The sequence below is a fragment of the Harpia harpyja genome, chromosome 8, assembly GCF_026419915.1.
Source record: "Harpia harpyja isolate bHarHar1 chromosome 8, bHarHar1 primary haplotype, whole genome shotgun sequence".
NCBI lineage: Eukaryota > Metazoa > Chordata > Aves > Accipitriformes > Accipitridae > Harpia > Harpia harpyja.
In genome coordinates, this window is record NC_068947.1 from 30155311 (window position 1) to 30178212 (window position 22902).

Consider the following 22902-nt stretch of genomic DNA (forward strand, 5'->3'; position numbering starts at 1 on the left):
TTCTCTGTAGACCCAGGTCTCAGTATGAGTAGAAAACACAGGGGATATCACCCTTGTAACAAGGGAAAGTCAAGGAGAAATTCTCCCTTGAAAGGTTTCCACTATCAAATCTCCCAAAACATATTTGCGTTGCATTTTGCCAGTCAGGCAGTCAAATTTTCCCTTCCCCAAATTTTTCTGAAGCTCATGTGAGAGTCACAGGGAAACTCAAAGGACTTGAAGTTAACCTCACCTAGGGGGCTTAAATATCCCTCCTGGCCTTTCATATCCATCTGGTTTTGCTTTCAGGAAGGGTACAGGCAGAAATCTTTTGTAAGAAAGGACTGATACATTTGTACCCTTACATGTGCACTCTTCTGGTGGCCTGCATTTTGCACATACTCTTTGTTCCCTCAGTAGCTTTCAGCATGCTTCACTGCCAGCCAGACCCCTCCAATAAAGGCTTTGCCTTATCCATACATCCTTCAAAAATACAGGTTTTGAGCTAAATGGCAAAAGGATAATCACAGTCATATAAGTAGTCACTAAAAAAACCCCTTGAATTTCTACAAAGCATTTTCTGCAGAGAAGGCTGTGACTCAAGGTTTATAGTATTTCTTGGTATGAAATTTTTGAAATTTTTAAAGTCACATAAACATGAAGTGGTGCAAATGTGAAGACGTGACAGAAGGAAGGATGGCATTTCTGTGCAAAGCATCTTGCTACCAAGACAGGACTATCTGGGGATTTACAGTTCTTCATACACTGAAAATGCACTTCAGTCTCTAATATCCATTGTTGGGTCTCCATCTCTAATGAACAGTACCTTCAGGCAATATTTAATTGGGTAATACAGTAATTTTGTGATCAAGATATAAATTCATTACAGACTAGATTGCAACTGACAAACTCATTTCACCTATGACCTAAACTGAATATGAACTCAACTCTTCTCAGGTAGGAAGCTGATGTATAAAATCATTTTCAACTCATTGCCAGGGGATTTAGAGTGCATGTTTTTAGTGGTTTAACCTGGGATTTAAACCTGAAGCCAGTTACTTGAAGAGCTGGCCAAAACCAAGATATACAGATAAAGCATATGTTTTTTCAAAATGGGATCACTTCACAGGACTTTAGTGTTACCAAAATAGTGCTTTTGATGGGGAGAGACAAAATGCTTTATTTTTCTTTTAGCATTGGAATACATGGATGTAATTTTTATCAGAAATATGTCTATATGCTATGTTATTGACTATACATTAAAATTACGAAAGCTAAATAAATGTTACAGTGCTGCCAACAATTTTGGTTTTGTATGTTTCACTGATGATGACAAATTTGGCACAGTTTTAAAAGATACTTTCCATAAAATGGAATACAGACAGCCCTAATGGCAGATGTTGGTCAATATTTTTTTTAAAACAGATCCCTAAAAATTTGCCACAAGTGGAGAGTTCAGCTGGAAAGGAAGAGAATGGCTCAGACATTTTAATACGTTGAAATTGAGCAAAGCAAAAACTACATTTCTGCTGTGCAATTAATAACTTTTAATAATCATTAAAAGTCTGTCTTCTCAACAGAAATGAAGGACTTGCTAGCTTCATGCCTGGGTGAACAAAGACCTTTCAAGAACATTTCACTACTATTCTGTAAGTTTATTGTCTGAATAGATATTCCCATTGACCACTGTTTGCTTTACATTTTTTCACTACATATTTAAAATTGACATATATTTGAATACTTACCATTATATGGTCAGTGGAGCTATTCATTTAATAGGTCAAATAATAATCATTATATTTCACTAGGATGCTGGGGTTTAATTCATTTAGGATTTTAATCTTCCATCAGTTTTTCCTTTAAGAGGATTTCAGTGCATATACAGGATTTGTATAAATCTGTGCAGTAAATTTATTCTTTTAACAGTTTTATTCGTTCATCAGAAGTTCATTTAAATGGATTCTACTATATATCACATTCCCTGCCAGTGTGGCTTTAGGTCAGGCTGTAATTGATGCAAAAGCAATGAGGTATTAAAAGAGAAAGGAAATATCTGAAATTGGAAAGGGTTCAAAAAGTGTGCCATTGTAAGTCCATGACATTCTTTAGATATGATGGGGGGGGGGGGTGGACCACTAATAAACCATTTTGGTCCAAAGCCTGGTATAGTTGCTAATTTCAGGTTTTACTAAAATCAGAATCTGTGCTAAGAGGATGGTTGCCTTTGAAACTTGAAGGGGCATATCAACTCAAGGATCACCTATGAGGGTATAAACATGTTCCTCTATATTGTGATAAATAAGTCTAGAATTATCAAAACAAAAAAAATGTAGAGAAAATGCTTTCTTCTTTTTCAGTTTGTTCATGTAATGCATTTGACATACTCAGCTTTTTTGTTTTGATGATGTAGGTTGCTCTGTTGGTATGGGATATGCAGAGCAGTAACTGTAAGACATGCCTTTTTCCAAGCTTTAGGGTAGATTGGTAATGACAAAGAATAACAGAAAAGAATGAAGCTAAAACTAGTAAGGGATTTCATGTACGTGTGCATGAACAGAGAGAAAGGAAGTACAGGAAAAAGGAGAATGGATGTGGATGATATAAATATGCTAAGATTTCCTACATACAGGAAGATAGTAGGAAAAATTTGATTTCTAAATTTCTACATGTCATCTACTACCATTTAATATGTGCAGCATAAGGATATACTTTTTAAAATGTTAAGCAAAGTTAATTTAACTGTGACCTTTTGATGAGATAGCTAAGGTGTTTCACTGCAGAGCTGGATGTATGAGTTCATACCTTGTTCCAGATTCAGCCGCAAAGCTGTCTATTGCTAACCTTACTGACAATAGCTTCTTGGTCATGTGCATGGGGAAGTCAAAGTCAATCAGAAATGCGGCTTGCTTATATGATACCTTCAATGCTATTTGCTGCAACAGCTGGTGTAACTTTACTCCTCTGGAAACAAAGGGTCCAGGATATATGGGGTAGCCTATGGACCTCTAATAGTATTGGTGCATTCAAACAGTAACCTTGCATGCCCTCAAAGTAAATAGAAGAAGAAAATAATGTTTTAGAACTGACAATACACAGAAAATAAATAAAATAAAATAAAATTTTTAAAAAGATTGCAAAATAGCTGAGGAAAATTAAGAAAATCTGAGGAAATGTGCTCGGGGCTAGAGTCTATAATATTTGTGTGTGTGTAAGAAAGACTACGTGTCTTTATGCAGTCAAATAGTGTCATTAATTTTAAATTTCTAATAAAACCAATTTATTATTACATCTCTATTTTTTTAAGGAAAAGTATAAACCTGGATCCTGTGTTTTATTTTAGATGTATAGCCCATACAGTATATCTTTCTCAATTTAAAAATTGTTCTTTTGTTAGAGTTGCCAATGGTTGGAAGGAAGTTTGAAATATAAGTAGGGTTTCAGTTCTGATGAGGAATGGTTGATTAGATCAATGAAGAAAGATACAATGAAGGGTCTGTTGAACATGTACTGTGCTTCTTATTTTAATTCAGCAAATAATTAGCTATAAAAATCAATGATTTACATGTAAAACAAAAATGGAATCTTAGTTGGCAATTACAGTAGTTATACATAATTTTCTTTGTTTTTCATAGAGACCTTTTAGATGGTATTGTGTAGAGTAAGAGACACAAAGCAGTCCTGGAGGAAAGCCCAGCCCAAGCCTAAGCTTAGGGAAGAGGTTAGGAGAGAGGCAAAGTTCAGTGCTGGAGTAGGGCTGCAAAGGGGATGCCAAGGAAAGCGGTGGGCTACAGAATGAGTATTCTACTGAACAATTTTTCGCCTAGACTATGGCTGGGGATCCTTGAGTAAGGCTCATCCCACCCCCTGTGTTGAAGCCACAGTTAGGTGAGAGAGAAACCCAAGAGCTCCCATTGGAGCAGGGTGGGAAAAGGGCTCCCAAAAGAAGGGGTGGGCTGCAGAAAGACTTCTTCCCTGACTGCACTTTCATATGGATGGTGCCTGGGAGTCCTAATCTAAGGCTGAGCCCTCTATGATGGTGAGCATTAGGGTTAGAAGAGAGCCAAAATCTAGAGCTACTTTGGAGTGGAGCAGCAAAGGACTAGCAAAGAAGTAGCAGGCTACAAAAAGACTAATTCCATGACAACTTTTTCATCTAGGTCCTTCCCGGGGGTCCTTGCCTGAGGCTCAGCCAAGGTCAAGACATAGGGTTGGGGATAGATAGGGTGAGAATTAGGAGGGAGAGAAAGACTAGAGCTCCTATAGGAATGGGACTGGAAAGGGTCTGCCAAGGTAAGTGGTAGGCTACAGAAAGATTTCTCCCCTGAATGTTTTTTCATTAGGGCTGTTCCTGGGGGTCAAGGGGTAAGATTCAGACCCTGCTTAGTGTTGGAGATAGTTTGAGTCAGGAGAGATACAAAGCCTATTTTTTTTTTGGACTGTGTCTGCAAAGGAGCTTCCAAGGGAACTGGTAGGTTATGAAAAGATTATTACCCTGACAACTTTATCATCCAGGCCATGCCGGTGAATCCTGGTGTAAGGCCAAACTCTCTGTGATGCTTAGAATTAGGGTTAGGCTTATGGGAGATAAAGTGCGGAGCTCTTGTTGGAGTTCGCTGGAAAGACACTGTCAAGAGAAGATGTGGGCTACAAAAATATTACTTGCCTGACAACTTTTTCATCTGGACCATGCCTGAGAGTCCTGGGGTAAGGCTGAGCTCTCTGTGACAGTTATTGTCAGGGTGAGGAGAGAGACAAATCCTGGAGCTCCAGATAGAGTGGGGTTGGAAACAGTCTGCCAGTCAAAGTGGTGGGCTAGAAAAGTATTACTCTACTTAACTTTTTTTTAATTTGGGCTTTGCCCAGGGGCATGAGGCAAGCCTGAACTTTCTAAAATGAACTTTCCCAGCAGTTAGTGCTGGGAGAGAGACAAAGGCTAGTGGGGTTGCAAATTAGGTGCCAAGGCATGTGGTGGGCTACAAAAACCTTATTCCCCTGACTTTTTAGTTCTGTCCATGACCAGAGTTGCCACATCAGTGCTGAGCAAAGGCCAGCCCTTAAGGTTAAGGTTAGCATTAGGACAGAGACAAAGCCTAGGACTCTTGTTGGAGTCAAACCACAAAGGGCCTGCCAAAGGGGGTGGTGGGCTATAAGAATATTAATCTCCTGACTTTTTTATCTGGCCATGCACGGGGGATCCTTAACTAAGGTTCAGCAAAGGCCAAGCAATAAGGTTGAGGTTAGGGTTGGGTTTAAGGTTAGGGTTGAGTTTAGAGAGAAAGCCTAGAGCACTTGTTGGAGTGGATGTGCAAAAGCTATACCAGGGAATGAGTTAGGCTACAAAAAAGTTCTACCCTGATTACTTTTTAATCTGTACCATGTCTGGAGGTCTTGGGGTTGTGCCAAGCCAAGGCCAAGCTAAACAGTTGGGGTAAAGTTTAGTTTTAGAGGGAGGCAGAATCTTGTTCTCCTGTTGCAAAGTGGCTGGAAAGGAGCTACCAAGGGCAGTGGTGAGTGAGCGCCATGATGCTGGCTAGCTTTTGGGTTAGGATTAGGAGAGTGACAAAGCATTGATGTTTTATTGAAGTGTGACTGCAAAGAGAATGCTGAAGGTGGGATTAGGCTGCTACATTTTTCTCTCTTGACACCATTTTCATCTGGACCATGGCTGGTATCCTGCATTAAGGCTCAGCTCATCCTTCACTTTAGAGTTAGGGTTAAAGTTAGGAGAGAGACAAAGCCTATATCCCCCATTGCAGTATGGCTGCAGAGAAGTTGCTAAGGGAAGGGTTAGGTTGCCAAAATATTTCTTTTCTGGGCCACTGCTGTTCATCCTTAGCTGAAGCTTAGGCCATATCCACCATTAGGATTAACATTATAATTAGGCAAAGGGTTAGGAAAGAGACAAATCTTGGGACTCTGGGTGAAGTGAGGTTGCATGGGGGCTGCCAAGGGAAGGGGTAGGCTACAATAAGATTTCTTCTGTAATAACTTTTTCATCTCAACCATGGCTGGGGTTCCCAGGCTATGGCTCAGAGCACAACACATTTTAGGCTTATGGTTAAAAGTAGAGTGAAGATTAGGTTTAGTGTTAGGAGAGAGACAATGCCTAGATCTCCAGCTGTAGTGGGGCTGCAAAAATGCTGGCAAGAGGAGCGTTATCCTGCAGAACAATTTCTCTCCTGGCAGTTTTTTTATCTGGGTGATGGCTTCTGAGTGTGGGCCAAATCTCAGCCCATCCCGGTTGTTAGGGTTAAGGTTAGGAGAGAGGCAGTTTGCACTTTCTTCACTTAACCTCGTAATCAGTTTTTCATTTTCCTTTCTGAGAGAGCTCTGTATTTATAGGATATCCTTCCATCATACTTGAAGTTACACCCTTAGGCTGGTGTGATGGCCTGTATGTCAGGTAGTTCCTTCAGCTTGCTGCAGTCAATTTACTTTTGACAACCAAGAAATTTGATTTTTATAATGAGGTGTAAATCACAGGAAAGGGTTGTCTATAATGGACTTCAGCAGAGTTAGGAGCAAGAGTGTAATAGTTCATATCAACAGGATTTTATAATAGAGAGCTGCACAGTAAAGGACATACTCTTCATGGAGAACGAGAATTTAGAGAAATTTGGGACAGCTAGGTAATAGTTACACAGCTTGGAGGTTTAAAAGCTGTTGTTGTTATGGTCCATTGTTGTTCTGGTGTGGTACTTGGTTTGATATATAAGAATACCGCTAAGCCAGGAGGCTGGCTGAAAACAGAAAGATGGGGTGAAGTGCAGCATGCATGAAACAGCTGCAGTATGTCTCACTGCTCAGTACACTGAGCTGCATGTTTGTTAAATTGAATTATACCTTTAAATTAATTCAATTGAATGTGAGGTGAATGAATTATAATAATACTCGGTGAGGCTATAAATATGGCTTGATAGAACCTACCACCACAAATAGGAAAAGCCTATAAAAATGTATTTGCATGTTTACATATCACTCCCCTGTGGCGGATTAGCAAGCAGAAAAAGAAGTCTAAAACCACAGGGGGAAGGTTTAAATAGGATGATGCAGACATTAGTGAATGATTAACAGTAATTTCACAAAGGTGGAGGGTAAGCTGCTCATTTTGCAGAATCTCACAAATGTGTTTTGAACGATTAACTAAATTTGTTCGGCAAAAGTTTAATTAAGGCCGCCAGTGATTAACCACAATTATTTAACTCAGTGTATAGACTAGCTATACATGCTACGTGGAAAGCACAGCATTAACCAACATGAAGGTGCTCAACGGTTCTTGGGCCTGTCTGGGCTAGCTACCCCTTTGACACCTCATCTCCAAAGAACAAGGGGATTCACACAGAGAACATTACACAGTTCTCCTGAAAGCCTGCTGGAAGCCTCTGGCAGAGTTTTCTTAATAGAGTGCATATACATATACAGGGTACATACGCAGCCAGCTCTGTGGGCCAATGCATGAGTGAATAGGGTCAAATCCCTGTCCCCTTTGGTGAAATGATGGATGCTGCTTTCAACACTCTTGACATTTCTACAAAGCTGCAAAAAGCAGATTGGGGCTTATGTCTGCAAGTGAACTCAAGGCAGGGAATGAATGGAGCTCTCTTGTATCCTCCTTTGCTCCTGCTTCCTCTAACACCCTGATCCTTCCCTTCTTTCTTGTTGCTGTTGTTCTTTATGAGCCTGAATGTAATCTGTCTCTGGCTGGTTACGCTAATATTTTCAAATGCTGCTTACTGTCTTTTACGGGTAATACTATTTTGGCACAGTTGGACACACTCATGAGAACAAGTGACATCTCTGTAATTTAATTGCTTTTTTTCCTTGTCAAGGGGAGAAAAAAAGACTAGTACCCTTAATAATAACTTATGATTAGAGCTGATTAGGAAATAAGTATTTCCTGGAAAGCATTTTGAGAGGGAGCACAAATTTTCCTTTAAAAAAAGAACAAAGAATTCTTTTCATAGTTTTATCAAAACCTTCTTACCTGTCATTTTACTCTACTGTTAAACGTTCTCCCAGCTTTTCATGTCATACATTCTGGTTTCACAAAGAGACTCTAGTTGTCTGTATCCCAAGCTCCAGTGAAGAGGTGTTGATTGTCAGATAATGGTAGGCCAGGTAAATCTCTCTGATGGCTATTGAATGCAGGTCTTCCTTCTAAACAGTTACATGAATGTTATTAAAAAATTGGTAGGAAATATGGTACACTTGCATAGTAGACATAGTGACACATAAGTTAAACACTGTTTATTATTAATGTTATTTACTATTAAGAAGACCCCTACATCCCAGTCAGGATTTCTGTGGCTTCACAAGACTTGGCAAAGATGTCTTATAGAAACAGATCCTCCTGTGACTGAACACCCTGCTGCTTTTATGCCTGATTCACGCAGTTTACTTATGTTCCATCTATTGGCTTGATGTTCCACAATATACTTTGAAAATACTTTGAATACTTAATATTTTGGATATACTTAGTATTTTATTTACATCCCTCCTATATTATGATGTTTACAGAGTCATAGTGTTATTCAAGCAGTAACTTTGCATGTCTGAGAAATCCCAGCATTTCTTCATTAGCAGTTTATATGAATGTTCAGTTCCAAAATATCTCAGTTTTACCTTGTTTACAAAGATTTCCAACCTAACACATGAATTCACTAAAAGGCTAACTTTACTGTTCCATTAAGAAAACCATGTGTCTTGCTCTATATTTGTATCTAAGGTCGAAACTTAACTTCTACTATACCAAGTATAGTATTTCTATTCTTTTATCAGCAAGTTATAAAAACTAGCTAATTTTTAGCTAGCCATTTCAAAAGCCTGCTTGCTTTCTGTTTGTATACTTCTAAATCATTATTGCATACAGCAGTACAATAAACAACACATAGTCAAGTAGTATCATAGCCACAAAAAGTAAAAAAAATAAGTCAGGACTGGAAACCATGAATTATCTTTGGATCAGGTTATTAAGAGTGTTCACATCAGCCTGCTTACATGGTTTGTTTGTCCTAATAGCACTCTGAATATTCATAAATAATTAGTTCATCTTCTTCTATCAGTGTCTTAAATAAAGGACTAATGATGTCAGGACAGCTTGCTTTGGCATTTATGAAACATGCTGTGATCTCCCTGTAACTGATTGTAGAGGTAGCTGGAGGAACATATTTTTAGACTGCTTCATTTTCTGTTATCAGAAAATATGTCAACCTTAGATGGAAGGCTTTAGCAGTTCCCCTGCTTCAAGGAGGCCTCTACAATGTGTCATGCCCTTGAGAAGCATCTGTTGTTTAATTTTATGAAATGATGTTCAGGTTAAACTGCAGAAGAGTAGCCAGCTCCTCCTCCTCCTCCTCCTTTTTTTGTTTCCCCTTCCTGTTCTTCAGAGTCCCCGGGGGTGCACGGGGAGCCGAATGCTGTCTCTGGGGAGCAGGCCTGTGCGGGAGGCAGAGCCCTGCAGGCTGCCATCCGGGTTCCTGGGGAGGTGCTGGGGCAGGGGTGAGGAGGGAAGCAGGCCTTTGCCAGCAGTTCCTCCTATTCTCTGACCTTCTCCGGCTCAAGCTAACTCATTCTCTTGCCTCCTGAGGCATCAGCTTTGATGTGAGCTTTCCTTTCCTCCCAGAGGCAGGGTTTAGACCCCCTCCCTGCTTCTCCTACCTGATCCCTTGGATTACTGTCAATATTGTTAATATCACACTAGGTACCCAAAGGGGCAAACTTAAGACCACATGAACACCTTGTATTCAGGTATTTCTGTTTTTCCAAGAGCTTTCTGAAACTTCCATCTTTACAGTAGCATAGCTGTGCCACTTCACTATTCTTTCAACAATATGCAACTATAATTTAGCCACGATGGCTAGTTTTCCATCACTACCAAGCTGTCTTCAACTCGATGTGTCACTTCTCCCGCTGGTGAGCACAAATCCACGTTTGCCTACTAGGTGCTCTTTGCTCACCACCCACCCCACACTGCACTGGAGGAGCAGATGCATTGGGTAGGGTGGTAAAGATGGGAGCCTGTTCCTTAGCAATCCTGGCAGCTGGTGTGTGGCAATGAAGACCTAGAGAAAATAAAACGAAGAGGAGGAGTTTCTTATTGGCATACACAGTGTGAAGCAGCTGTGTTTCAATGTCAGCAGGCTATCCTCTGCAGACCTGGGTTACCTGCCCCCCCCGAAAAATCCACAGACCCTTTTTCTCCATCCTGAATTCAGGGGATTCAACTCAGGTTTGACAATTCGGTAGTCTTAGAAGCAATTGTCAAGTCTCAGAGAAAGTGCTGGATTGCCATAATGTGTCTGTGAGGTGACAGCTGTTTGCTTAGCTGGGTTTAGGTCATCAGATGGGATGCGCTATATTCTTCAAGTTAGTCCCAGGACATAAGATACATAAGTGAGATGTCATTTTGACATTCAAAGTAACAAAGTGTTACAGAGGAACTTTTTCTCTGGCAGAGTGTTTTGATGATTTGTGGCTGTCCGTCTTAGATGCCGCACTGTGGGTGCAGATTCTTCAAAGTATCTGCTGCTTCCTGTAAGTATAATCTCAGTTTTGTGAGGGTTTAACATTAACCAGCTGTTCCACAACCATATGGTGACCTGAGCAACACACTGGACTGACTGGATTTCTGTGGTATTATTGAATGCAGGTTTTTATGTGGATGCAGAAAAATGCAAGGTAGAGAAGTTTATTAAATCAGTCTCTCTCTCTCTCTCTGTATTCACTTCTACTCTTGGAGCAGCTGCTTACACTCAGCCTCTGAACTGAGTCAGTCAATTTACTCCAATAGATACTAAATCAGTCCCTTTATCCATAATGATCAGACAGCAGCAAAATGCACATCTGATAAAATGTGGAGAAATCCAATGCAAAACTTAAGCTTCCCTCACAGAGAAAGAAATGAGCCCTAACTGTGACTGAACAGGTTAATAGCAAAACTGTACCAAGTAAATTCATTCTGCAATATGAAAGCAGAATCAAAGACATTAAGCATAGGCAATAGCATATTTAAGGTACAATAGAAAGAGTGCCTCAAGCCATACTTGTCAGCAAGGATGTCTTGTATAAGGAATGTCTTATAATTAACAAAAGATTACAATTGAGTTAAATCTTAACACTTTGCATTCTGTAAACAAAGTGATTAGTTTGGCTTAATTCTGTCTTCCAAACAACCTTTAGGAAAGGTCTACTTCACTGAAAACTACCATCCATCTCTTAAATTCAAGAGTTTTATTTGACCTGGCTTCCTTAAACATTTTACTTTTTTTACAAAGATTAAAAAATAGACTGTGGAGTAAAATTATCTCGGCTTTGAAAATATGAAGTTGCATCTGAAGCAGTGCTTCAGTATGTAGTAATCTACTGTGGTAGCTCTAAAGCACAGATGGGAGAGTATAGAAAGAGGATTAAACTCCTTTCCATATCCTAAACTTTATCAGGGATAACACAGAAAACTGTGTCATTTATTACTGCCTGGGGAGTTCTTAAGTGTTAACAATTTACCTAGCTGACACATTAGAAAAGCTAGGAAGTATTTTTTTTCATTAGCAATAACAGACTGCAACTAAAATGAAAGTCAAAGTTGCATTGCAAGAGTTTTATTCACATGTTAAACAGAGGAAATTAATTGCTTCACCTGGAAATATTGATCATAGTACATCTAAGCCAAAATTTAAGTGCATGGACCCAAGAAATGCACTGCTGAAAAACTTATTTTCCTGAATCTTTATTTCTAAAAAGGCTATTTTTGCTGCATTACAAATAAAGAATAATGAGACACTATTTATGACACTTTATGTCATACGAGGTTTGTGTTCATACACTGTGCTTCACATCTCAAAACCAAAATGTTTTAGGATTAAGTTCAGAACCTGTTAAAATCAAAAGAAATACCCTCATTAACATTTAGTAGACTTTGGATCAGGCCTATCCAAAGATTCAGCTGATAATACCAATACATGCAAGAGATTACAACCAAAGTCTCATTATCCCTTGTAATTATGTGCCCCTCATGTTTGTTTTCACTTGTATGCTTTGGTATTTTTTCTAGACACTTCTGCTTAAGCTGTGCACTTAGATTTAGCAGAGCTTTATGACTGCATTAGTTTTTCAATGATTTCTGGGTTACTATAAATCCAGAGTTATAATGCTCAAGTGGCAAGTTTACTGTGATTTTCTGTAAAACAGATGATGTCCCAGAGTTCTTGTTCAGTTTGTAAATAAACCCATTAATATAACATGGATTTTAATAAGAAAGAGAGCAGCAGATCTATACTTGCAGGTTTTCTAGATGTTATTTTAAACCAGTTTATGGAATTGAATATTTATATATACACATATACTTCTCCACATCAAGAGTATACATTTCATCCTGAAAGTGGTAAGTTGATTTAAAAATTTTCCGTAAGATTTCTCTGTCAAATTCAGCAGGACTTCTGTGTGAAAGCCTGGACCTCTCATAGACAGCTGCACTGAATCTCTGTTATGTGGTACTTTTGTCTCAGTTTCCACTGCAAATGTTTGCTACAGATCCGTTTCTCATCTCCTAGCTTTTGTTCTACTCATCTTTGCTCCCACTGGCTTTTTGTAGGCTGGACTCTAGCTTATCTTCCACTACTAGGATTAATATAAAATCAACAGGTAACATGCAAAGATACCTTTTGAAAATGGGAAAACATCTCTGGAGTACTTAAGACCACATGAGCAGACATGTTGCTCAGTATACTGAGATGTTTGGACAAGAACGGATGAGTATCCCATCTCCAACAGTGACTGAAATTGTTATTAGTCATATTCAGAAAAATAATTCCAGCCCTCAAATTGTGCTTTTTCTTTTTGACCACCTAATCCCTTAATAATATATTATGCCTCAGTTGCTGTATGTGAGATAAATAGTATGTCGTCTTTAAGTAAGTGTAAACTAACACCCAGCAAAACTATGGCTGGGGCTAAAACCACTCGTAGCAGTAGGAGTCTCCAGTTCTGGGCTAGGACACATACATACACATTTATCCTCTCCTATTCAGTTTTCACATAGTATCATCATTTTCTCTTAAATAAGATTCCCTGTATCCACTCAATCCGACTGGTTTTTACAGCAAAGTGCTGTTGACAAAATGGTCTGACTTCCCTGTGGTTAATGCTGCACACAGCAGCAAGCTATTAGTAATCAGCTCATTGCATTTGGCTTTCCCACTGCCTTTATGAAATGGTTCCTTCCTCACCCTGACAGTTTCTCTCCTGTAAGTTCCCAGAGACTGGAGGAAGGAGGTAAGCAGTGAGCAGAGGGAGCTGACAGAGTAAGAAGATGCATGCCATCCCTTGTCCCTCCAGAGGTCATGCATTAGAAATAATAAAGAAAATTAGAGACTGGCAACTGTACTACATATACTGCACAGTTTACAAACTAGCTGGAGAATTAAACTGTTTCCAGCTTCGTTCTGAGGACAAGCAAATATCTTCATTGGGTGCTCAGGACAGAAGTCTACAACTCTGGAGTGCAGTTCAGATTTCTGTCTTCTGCAAACTTCTTGCCTGAGCACCTATAGCCAGTCCTCCAAAACATTCTATTTTACTTGCTGCAACAATTTTCTCTTCTGCTCCAGTGAACTAAATGAATATTTAATGTTTATTGAAGCTGGGCCTGGGGAATCCAATTGTATTCCCTGTCAAGTGACTGGTCTAGCAACCAGGCCAGAGAGTCATGTGCAAACATATGCACCACCTACCACCACCCCCCCTCCTTAGCTCAATCAGTATACAATTAGTCTGTATAAAGTAGAGCAGCCAATTCAAGATTCTGGAGAAGGAGAAAGTGTCTCACCTGGTGAGTGAAGGAATCACACAGGAGAGGAAAACAGAAACCGCGAAGAGAATTTGAACCCTAATTCCCATAGTGAGAAAGGATGCTGCAATTGCTGGGCTGCAATCACTGGGCTGCAATTACCGGCTGCTGGGTAGGAGGCAGCAGGAAGGGCGAGTCCTATCCACTCCTTTACCCTTATTCTCTAAAAAATTAGACATTCATGTTATGATTTAACTTAAATGTAGGGTAGCTGTCTAGCTGCTCTATAGGGTCAGGAATTCTGCAGTATCTGGATTTCTTCACAGACAGACTTTACATTTCTAAGTATGTTTAAGCACCTGAAGAATGAGGGAGCAACTTAAACTACAGATGTGAAAATCAGCATTTTGGGTTCAGACATCCCATCAGTGGTGACCGCTAGATGGCATGTACATGATTATGCTTTTTAGTGATCCAGACAATAGGTTCAGCTGTATGATAACATGGGGATAATACCACTTTTCCTGTCTTAGGGATGTTCGAAGGATAACTGTGCTAAAGATTGTTATGTTTTAGATCTGATAATAATGGTACCGTGTGAGTGCCTACGATGAAGGTGGGAATGTATGTCTGGTGGAGCCATTTTTGAAGTCTTACTTACACACTCTACTGGGTAAAACTCCTTCTAGCAGTTTGTGGCACTAAACCAATATGTGTGTGATTCGCTAAGCTATTCCTGATGGACGTTTAGAGCTTATTCGTGGACATTACTTTCTGCATGCAGCAGTGTTTTCTTTTGTGTGTTATTAGGGTAACAGGTTGTTGAACCACATCTGGATTCAATAGAGTTAGAGTAAATCTTGGCTGTTCCATGGTTATCCAGGATAAAAAGGTCATCTATTCTATTGAATCCTACTTTGAAGAATTTGAAAGAAATAAGAGTGAAAAAAAGGGGGAGTAACAGGAGGGTGGGTCAGTCTTTGATGTACAACTCTTTGAACTGTAACTGTATCTGTTGTCTGTACCCTTTTTGCAGATCTTGGGATGCCAGTCTTCTTCAAGAACTGTCCTGATTGTTCCTTTTTCTCATAAGTCAAAAGAAATTAGGCTGTCTGGGTAGAAGTTCCTATGCAAATACAGAAATACTGCTGTGCAGTTCCCCTCTGTCTCCCCTCTCAATCCGTCTACATTCATTAGGATGATATTAATTCTCCTGTTGAAAGACTCTGTTCTACCTAAAGCAGAACAACACTGAAATTTCCTCAGCAGTGGGTTGGTTGGTTTTTTTCCCTCTCTACTGTTTTTTTCATGTATGTTCCAGTTTTTAAGTTATCCATCATAGGCTTTTGGTGAGTTGCCTGAGGTAATCATGTTCTGCTAAATCAGGCAAGGGGCGAGAAAGGTTACCTACTCAACCTTTAATAAAGTTTCAGGAACTGCCAACTCCGAGCATCTTGTTTATCTAGGATGGATTTAAATGAGTGATAATATCCAGTTACTAGGTCTGAGACAGTTTGGCAGTCTGAGGTACCATGAGGACTCATCTACAGCAAGCAAGGCTGTTCTCCACAGAAATGAATATGTGCTGGTATGCTGCCAAGGTTATTCTAGGGCTGCAGATGGCATCTACAGTTCCCACCATATAAGCCTGCGTTTAATGCGACTGGTACAGACAGCGTGTAGCTGATGCAATTTTTTACTGGCATGTGATAATCAAATTTAAATTTTGTCTTCCCTAAATATTTTAGAACACACTGATATACTATGTGTTGTTCCTGCAACATGTCCTGACAGCAGTGTACAGACTTCTTCCCCTTAACATCAGCCTCTTCTGCATACTTGATTACCTTAATAAAAGCCAGTAACAGTGGGTACAGACGAGGCAGATTTTGCAGGTACATAAAGGCATGAGTTCCAATAGAGCATGAGGACTGCCACTTTTTTTAAAGGGGCCCTAAGAGGCAAATACAGTTCGTCTCTCACATGGCATGGTATGTTTGTAAAAGTGAAGGAAAGTGCTATAACACATGAAGAGGCAGTAAGACAGTATAGCAGGGTCATGGATAGTCAAAAACGAGGACACTCCAAGCTGGAGGCTCTGCAATCACATGCACAGGGATGTAAACAGCTCGAATTGTCACTGCCTCAGTTGATGTATCCTTGCCTCTAAAAAATAACACTGTCGCAAAAATTAGCTACACGGGTGTAACTGTTTGGTGACACTGGCATAACTCAGATGAAAAATACGAAGTTTTGCTAATATCTACTAACAAAGGGTCTATCCAGAGTAACTTCCAAAGAATATAGAGGGTCTGTCCAAACAGTGTGGAGCTGTTAAGCTATGTAAAACAGTAAGGTGGGAAGAAGTGCTCTGTTTAGCCGCATATATTTCTTGCTGCAACATGAACTATTTTCTGTGATTGACTCCAGCTCATGGCTATATTTGCAGCCCTAAAGTGTTTAGACCATTGTCTTTTAAGCAAATCCAGCACTTCCTGGATGCGCTGGTACTCACACTTCAGATCTAGTCCAGAACATTAGGTTTTATCACTGTAGTTTACTAAGTACAGATTGAAACCTAAGTTGCAGAGTGTTAGAGAAGAGCTTTATATAACACAACAGCAACTGTATAGCGTTTAATGTATAACTGATATGGATTGCTGGTCTTCTCTGATTGTATAAAGGAGTTGCTTTTTTATCAGGAAGATGGTTTTGAAAAGCCACTGAGTCCTTTGAAAAGCCACTGAGTCCAGCTTAGAATTAGTGTGGTCAAAATGTCATGCTTGTACAGCAGAATTTATTTGGAATGATTTGTAAAAGAACAGGCTACGGTCAGCAGGTACATATCTAAATCAGCTAAGGATCCATGAGATATATGAAAACTGAATGGGGAATTTCTGAGTGCCTAATTTTGATTTCCAAAAAGGTGAGACTCACACAAACCTGATAAGAAAATTAAAACATAGGCCAGGAGCTCACCAATGTAATTGTTAGGCATTAGTTTTTCTATTTGGAATGCTGCTGTGGCTTCGCTGTCTTCCAGTGAGTTACTCCTGATTTGTATGAGAGTGAGAACAGAGACAGGACCCAAGAGTCTCACTGTAGACTCCTGAAGGACAGAAGAATATTTTAAATCTGGTGTTGTGTCTACAAATATTGGCAGATGCAAGTCTGAATTGGCTGGCTGGGAACCAGCTCCAGCCCAGAAAACTGCAGGTAAGATGGTGGTGTGGACAAAATAGTACATTCTGCTCAGAGGCTACTCATCTAGGTTGGGGGGGCCGTGTGGGCCAGCTGGCTCTTTCTGTTTCACTTGGAGCCTGGTGCTGTCAGCAGCCATCTGTGGGTATCTCCCAGAGGTAAGGCGGTGCGTGGGAACAGGATTGGGTGCCTATGGCCACAGGCAGTGCGCGCAAGTTATGTTAGAAAGACTGTCCGCAGGCTGTATCCAACTTAAGGTATAAATTGGTAGAGGAACTCTGAATTAAGAAGTGCCAGAAGTGCTCAGATCGATAGATGGATTCCTTTTGGCTTCATTTAGCTTTGGATCAGGCTCTCAAGGAAGAAATAGATGATTAAAGTCCTTAACATGAATTCTCATAGGCAAAAGTGGAGAGGCAATCTTTCTTGCAGAGTGGATTGGAAAACCTCTGCTGGCCTTTTGAAGTTCTGTTCTTAAATGCTCCCATAAGGGCTGGGTGGCTACAAACTTAGAGGGCAGCGTTGATTGTTTGGAGTTGTTTCAGGCAGGGTGTGCTTAATAAGACTGTCATCTTCATATTAAAAAAAAGCCATCAAAGTAAAAGGGAAGTGGGGTGATGGGAAGCTAAATGTTTGCAAAACAGGCTGGTCCTTTGAATGTCCCAATCCATTACATAACAAAAATGCATGAACTGTGTGATTAAGAATACTAAGCAGTAAGTACAGCAATCAATTCTGTTTAGTGAGGATTCAAATCCCCTTGAGGCTTTAAAATGTTTTTTAAAGTCTAAGGATGGGGGGGGGGGGGGGTGACATCTTTTCTATAAATGCATAGAATTACTAAGCACAGGGGATTTATTTAACCAGGAAACTTACATTATTGAGATTAGACATCTCATTTTCAAGGTGCTCCTGGAAGATAATGAATCCTATACCCATAATTCACTGTAGACATCAGTTTTGTCTGATAATACATAAATTGGCCTGACGATAGAAGTTAGCGGTTTTCACTCTAAATTGCAGTATAGTACTAGATAGCAATAAAGAATGTGTGGGCCAGATTCACTGAGTTTCAGTAAAATTATAGAGCAGAGGATTTGCCCCTCCCATTTAGGAAATACACATTTCCTCTCTAGAACAGAGATGCAGTTTTTCCTTTGATTAAAATATAACTGCTCGGAAAAAAAATGTAAATCTTCTGGGGCAAGGGAAGAACAATGCGATTATTTATCTCAGAAGGAATGTTAGCTTCAAGGCATGGCTGAATGTTACAATGAATTGTATGGGAAACACCACGTGCTTTTATGATGTTGTGATTAAATGTGATCAGTTAGCAGGAGAAGGTGCATGAAATTCTGATTGTGCTGAATTTGATGGGAATTTTGTTAGTGACTTTAATAGGCACAGACCTTCCCTGGGATTCTGGAAATTGTGAAAGCATTTTACTTCCCTGTTTGATTTTGAGTTATAGAATATTGGCTCTTCATGTCTTTATTTGCTTGATTTTCTGGGCTGAAGTAAATGTTATGGCTATTTATGCTAAGCGAGCTTAAAATAATCTTTAACTGAGCTAAATTCTGTTGCAAATCCTTGTTGCAAATGTGTAAAAGCTGCTGTGTTGAATTGATCATTGCATCTGTAAAACTGTCTTTTAAAAGGAGGAATGGAATACTGCAATTTGCTAGGGGTAAGGGCAGTTGTGAAGCTTTTTCCTTACCAATTTTTAATTAGCTGCTGAATGTGAAAGGAGGAAATAAAGAAGCTGTCTCTAAATTGAAGGAGATTCTAAAAGAAAAAAAATCAATAACGTTTAAAGAATCAGATTTTTAGTTAGTACTTCATGGGTCCTTTCTAAACTATTAAGTAGATATAATTTACAGCCAATGATTGGAACATTTGATTCAGGAACATCAAATATTAGTAGCTCTACCTTAGAGACACTATCATGCTTGTGGTCTGAAACAGAGCTTTCGACCATTTGGAGTATCTTCAGGGGATGTTCATGATAGAAAATGTTAAACTTGTTTAATAATAGCAGTTTCCTAGGTTCAGACAGTGGCTTCTCATAGAGCACTCGGTCATGAGTTGTGGGTCAACAAGGAAAGCATTCTGCACAGAACTGCTTTGTCATCTGCCTATTGTAAGTGAACAGAAGGAGGTGAAATGAGGCAGGGGTTTTATCCAGTGTGCCACCTACATGCTTGCCTTCACATGTTAGAGAATATGTGGTGTATTGAGTAGGGACTTGCTGAAAGTAGACACACAGTCTCTTTCCAAAGAAATGGGGGAGCCAAGAGGAAGCCTCTAACTGACTTAATTTCTGAATCTCCCCTTTCCACCAGGATAGCCTGTGGAGCATAGTAGCAACGCACTATATTTAACTTAAGCTGATGATAAAGTAATAATTCAGCCTTTTATGTGGAATGAATAGAGAAATGTGACCACTTAGCATATGATTAGTTATATGTTTAATACTCATACTATATCAGGCAGTAGCATTGTTGCTCTTAGTTTTAAATCTGTATGAAGATGCTCAGATGACAAATTGATGATGATCAGAGGAGAAGTAGATATGCATTTTCATTAAGGATAGATATGGTGCGTGAGGAAAAAAAGAAGGGAGAAGAAAATAGGGGTAAATATTAGTAATAGATTTACTGAAATGTGTCCAGGTTACCAACTACTAATACCTGGAGTGGTATTAGCCTGGAGCCAAGGTTGAATTGTGAGTACCTGAATCATGGCTTGACCTTAACTGCTTGTATGCCAGGCTAGATTATGGGTTACCACTTACTGTGAATACACAGCTGAAAACCTGAAATCCTGAAAAGGTCAAGGATGTCTAGAGATCTCAGCTATGAAATCTATTCATTGTGCAGGAATAGAAACCTCAATATATGAAAGCCTCAATTTGTGGGCATTTTTTCTTTTTTAATGTGTTTGAACTACTTGCAAGGATGTAAAGCCCAAGCATGTAGAAATCATGTAGCAGTGAAGAAAGAGAATTAAATGCTAACAGTAGTGCAAGATCAGAGCTGGGAAGGGAAGGTTCAAGTGTCTCCTGTTTGGTAAAACTGATTTCTGTACCCTCATTTTGGTGTGGGTTTGGTGTTCTGGTATGCTACTGCTGCTGTAAATTGCTCTATTTATACCAGGTAAAATGTACATAGATGTCACACATTGATGTTATCTTAAAATTTGTTCTACTTAGTTACTGTTTTTTAAATTCTTTTCAAAGCTCAAATTCTTTACACAGACAGCTGTGGTATCAAGTGGCATTAAGAATATATTTTGTTTATATTATTCATCCTGATCAATCAATCATAAGCTGTGGCATCTTAATTTAATTACTAGAGTAGGTGTTTCCTCACAGTTTGTAATTATCCATTAGTCTAGGACTGGAACCTGAAGGGTAATGTCATCTATACTTTAGGCCTATCAACAAACTTGACCCTTAGAGATGGCTATATCAGTGAATTAGTAGAGGTCTAAAATGTTACCTTTTCATAAGAGGAGTCTTAACACTGTAAGTACTCAAAAACATGTAAAAACAAATTTGCAGTCTTTAATCTTAAGGTCTTAGTGGCTTGCTTCCAGAATATCTGCAGCAGTGCTTTGGGATGCCACTTGAAGTCTTCACTAAAGGCTATGTCTTGTAAAGTTATTAGCCCAGCAGAACGGAAATCAGAATGGGTTAAATTTCTCTGTTTCTCGAGTGGGATATTTGAACTGAATATTTTAAACCTGACTTGAATAACTTTCACCCAGTACTGTCACCATAATGCCTTTGGTGTAGATATATGCAGAGAGCTGATACAGCTGCAAACAAAAGGATGAATGCACCAGGATATGAAATGAGAGCAATTGAATGCTGGAGGTCTGCCTTTTGGAGAATGAAGGAAGTCAAACAAGCCATGTGGACATGTACTCAGGAGGCATGTCCATAGAGTCTAAACCAGTATGACTCCCAGTTTCAATCTCTAGCTCTGTATTTGCAAAAATCCTGCCTCTGGTTTTCACATTTTACTTCAATGGAATAGTGCCTAGCTCATGAGATTTCAAGCCTGATGTGATGAATTGCACCTGTCCAAATGGTGAAGCAAGAACAACTGAAACGAGTTGGCCCAATGCCCTAGAAAGTTTCCAGATGATCATTTATCTCTCTTCAAAAAAGGTTGTCTTGTACAGCTCTGCATTTTTGCCTTCCTACATAGTTGCTTGCCATATATATGTATGTCTGTAACTGTAGATACAGGCTGCTTTTTATCTTTTAATTTGTTCTTCTTAAATTATTCTCTTTTCTGCATGTCTACAAATATAAGCAAAACAAAAACTGAATAGCTCAGCATGAGATCTGTGCTTTCTTAGCTACTCTTACCTTGAGGATCAGTGGTATAAAATTAAGAAACTTCCTCCTAAAGGTTTCACAGTAAATATGCATAGAACCTCCTAAAGGTTTCACAGTAAATATGCATAGAACCCCCCCCCCCAAAACCACAACCCAAAATCAAGAGATTAAATCAGTCTGAATGAAAAACACAACCCCCAAGTTACTTAGGTGTTGGTTCCTTATTATATCTTGTCATTTTACTAGCTCTTCAGTCTTTCTGGAGTTTTCCAGACAGCTATGACTGTAAATAGGCATTAAAAAAAAAAAAAGTAATTCTCCATAGCTGGGACAGGGAGGTTTTGATCATTACTTTCATAGTACTTTGCATATGAGGTTTGTGCTGTTATTTCAGTTTTTCCAGCTGAAGAACCTGAGGCACAGGAAGGATAAGAACTTGCTCCCTCATGAGGGGGCTAGCAAGTAAGCCACAAAGCAAACGCAAGCCCATCTGCAGCAAGCTAGGCCTCTCAGATGTCTATTTTTGTATAATCACATTAGGAAAGTGTCACTAGGTGGTAACTGACAAAATCTGTTAGTGTTCCTCAAGTTTGTAGGAGGAGTAAATGAGAAGTGTCTTGTTAATTGGCTTCTAAACCATAACATTTTTCATGAAGCTCTTCATAGCCAACCCTACTTTTCTAATACATTAAGCCAATCTGAAATTATAACTGAAAAGGAGGCCTGGGAAAAGCCTTCAAAAAAGACATTTATATACTTCACAGTAAATAGGAAAAGTGCAAACTAAAGATCTTTTCTTTTTCCACCACCTGTGAGGGTGGTGAGGCACTGGAACAAGTTGCCCAGAGAAGTTGTGGATGCCCCATCCCTGGAAGTGTTCAAGGCCAGGTTGGATGGGGCTTTGAGCAACCTGGTCTAGTGGAAGGTGTCCCTGCCCATGGCAGTGGGTTGGAACTAGATGATCTTTAAGGTCCCTTCCAACCCAAACCATTCTATGATTCTATGATTTAAAATCTTGAATCTTATCTGTCCTCTGGTGTTTGTCGGTATGCCTTTGTGTGAGCCTTGTTTGGGTTTTGTTCAGGGTAGAAACTAACTTATGTTAAAATGTATTTATCCTGCCAAAATATGGACATTTCAAATTCACTGGGGCACAGGGTCAAATGCAAAATTACTAGAATAAACTGAAATAGACAGAAGTACGAGCAATGAAAGAGATGCTTGACATTTACAAATATGAAGCTCTGGGCCAAAAGAAAGGAAATCAAGATCTTGGTCACAAAGTGACACTAGCTGTCCATTTGTGGTGAATTTCGGCTTATCTCTTTGGTACTAACTGCTGCTTGTTCATGTAACCAAATATCATAGCATTCCCATAAGAGCTATGGGAAATTATTTGTGGGTTAGGGGGCAGTATTATTCCAAAACCAGTCTAATTTCAGGTATTTCATAACCTGAAACAATTAGAGACTCACAGTGCTTTCAGCATTATTTGTTCCTCAGATTATTCTAGTCCACTACAGGTGATGAAATTTTGTTGATTTATACCAGTTAGTGACAGGCTACTGTTTTTCTTTACAATTTCTTATCC

At 39.4% G+C, this 22902-nt stretch overlaps 1 protein-coding gene across 1 annotated transcript in view; it reads left to right on the forward strand.

Annotated features, from left to right (window-relative positions):
• Positions 1-1575: 1575 nt before the first annotated feature.
• SAMSN1 (SAM domain, SH3 domain and nuclear localization signals 1) overlaps positions 1576-22902 on the forward strand; it is a 123265-nt gene continuing 101938 nt past the window's right edge. Inside the window, exon 1 of the mRNA XM_052794109.1 lies at positions 1576-1628. The gene's annotated coding sequence lies outside the window, so the exon portion shown is untranslated. The remainder of the gene's footprint in view (positions 1629-22902) is intronic.